General features: G+C 45.4%; 1 long non-coding RNA gene across 1 annotated transcript; it reads right to left on the bottom strand.

The window, feature by feature from the left end:
• Positions 1-1,675: 1,675 nt before the first annotated feature.
• LOC108445959 lies at positions 1,676-2,311 on the bottom strand. Its single transcript, XR_001861052.1, has 2 exons — positions 2,054-2,311; positions 1,676-1,947 (listed from the first exon to the last, which is right to left on the bottom strand). It is a non-coding gene; the product is annotated as an uncharacterized LOC108445959 (long non-coding RNA).
• Positions 2,312-2,317: the final 6 nt, after the last annotated feature.

The following is a 2,317-nucleotide window of genomic DNA, read 5'->3' as shown; positions in this document are numbered from 1 at the left end:
CAGTGTTCGCAAGGAGCTAACTCTTCTTTCTGATCCTTACCTCAAAATTTTGAGTAAGAGATTTCTGTCCCTGAGATTACTGCCCCTGTATTTTCTGCCATCCCTCAAAGATGCTGATTTCTTGGACTTGAAATCTAGTACCTCTTATGTTTGGAAGTTTTTTTCATCACAACATGTTCTTCGTGTTTGTTTGTTCTTTGTTGTTGTTCTTCATGGCTTTGTTTACTTACACATGGCAGTGCATGTATGCATATGTATCCCAACGTAAGATGGACATGGAACTGTTGGAACAAGTCCAGAGGAGGCCATAAAGTTGATTGGAGCACATCTCCTATGAAGTCAGGCTGAGAAAGTTGAAGCTGTTCAGTCTGGAGAAGAGGTTACATGGACACCTCTTAGCAACCTTCTGGTACCTGAAGGGGGCTTACAGGGAAGCTGGAGAGGGATTCTTCATCAGGAACTGTAGTGATAGGACAAAGAATAATGAGGAAAAACTGAAAGAAGGGAAACTTAGGCTAGACATTAGGAATAAATTCATTACTGTGACAGTGGTGAGGTATTGGAACAGGTTTCCCAGGGAAATTGTGGATGCCCCAAGCCCCAACTCTGGCAGTGCTCAAGGCCAGGCTGGATGGGGCTCTGGGCAACCTGATCTAGTGGAAAGTGTCAAGACTAGATGATTTGTAGGGTCTTTCTAACCCAAGCCATTCTACAGTTCTACGTACACACGAAAGCTGGTTTTCATCAAAAAGGAGGACAGCATCTTATCTCATATAAAATGACATTTAACCCTGAAAGCATTTTAAATAAAATAAATCTAGAACTTTGTCACACAGCATGCCAGCTTCTTATTGGTAAGGTGACCAGTCCCACCTGCCTTGGTATCATGCTCTGCTCCTGGCTCAAAATTCCTTTTGGAGCGGGTGGCCCTTGCTGTTCCCTCACAAGCCGTCCATCTTGTACTACAGTCTGAAGTAGTGAAAACTTCATGAAAGAAACTGGCTTTATGGTATGCTGTCCTTTAGGGAGTACAGAGGTTCCCTGCATCACAGGTTACCCTCAGTGTCAAATCCCACTGAAGCTGCTTGCAGAATTCGAGTATGGCTGAGCCCTCACTTGAGCCTGATCTGGACATCATGTTAACTGCCTGCCTGTGTTATAGGCAGATCCCTGGATATCTCCGATACACTGATGCTAATCGTTAGGTCAGTAATGCTGCCCGGCACAGAGCAGTACAAAGGGAGGTACCACACCCAATGCTGTCAAGGTCTGGAAGTGCTCAAGTGTTGTTTCTCAGTGTAAAAGGAACCAGCAGTAAATTCTCTGCTTAAAAGCAGCTCCCCAGGGAAAGGAGGGGCAAACCCCTGCTTTTGTATTTCCTCATAACAGCTCGTGTCAGCAAAAGATCCGACCTTGGGAGCAACAAGCTGAACTCCTTAAGCTGGCCAGTATTCCAGAACATGGCAGTGCATTTGGGACCGAGCACAGATATTTATCCCCCAGCACCGCTATTTCTGCGTATCCCACGGATAAAGCAGGCATCTTATGATTACCTTGAAGATGAAATCAAAACTCTATAGGTAAATTCTTTATACCGTGAAATCTGAAAATGAAGCACATTGCCAGTTTTCTCCTTTTTTTACTGTTACATGATAAAATCTGGAAAGTCAAGTGATAGCTGTGTCAGTTTTGTTTATTTCAACGAAGCAAAGGTCAAATGCATTAAAATTCTTACAGCTTCTATTTAGTAATAGCTGTTAGATGGCAGAACCACAGGATATCAAAGTCCATCTTTTTAAATCTTACCATATGGGACATGGTATCAGGAACAAAGCGGCTCGTTCCTTTTATTAATAAAAGAGCCTCATGTTATTTTTGCAGGAATCTCTCTCCCTTCAAGTCATGGCATTAAGCTGTTCAACGCCTTGTTATCCGTGGAATTAAAATCTGGAACATCACACAAAGGCACAAACAGCAAATTCACACTATTGCTTCTGCTGTCACTATCCTATTCAAAAAACGAGGATCAAAGCACCAAATACTTTGGCATTACTTCTGGAGGAGGAGTGGCTGCAGCTGTCAGGACAAAGAGGTTTTCTTCTGGATCACGTTTGTTTCGTTAGCCAGCCCACGTGAGACCGGGACACACGTCGCCACGGCAAGACGAGATCCCTCCAGCGAGAGCTGCAGGAACCATTCCCCTCACTTGCTCCCACGCACAGAGCAGAGAAAGCCCCGCCAGCCCCTGGGGCAGGGCAGCCTCAGCCTCCTGGGCAGGCCTAGCACGGCAGGGTCCCCAGGAGCCCGGCAGGGGTCC

Source organism: Corvus brachyrhynchos, unplaced genomic scaffold, assembly GCF_000691975.1.
Source record: "Corvus brachyrhynchos isolate BGI_N302 unplaced genomic scaffold, ASM69197v1 scaffold84, whole genome shotgun sequence".
Lineage (NCBI taxonomy): Eukaryota > Metazoa > Chordata > Aves > Passeriformes > Corvidae > Corvus > Corvus brachyrhynchos.
This window is presented reverse-complemented; position numbering and strand designations above follow the sequence as displayed.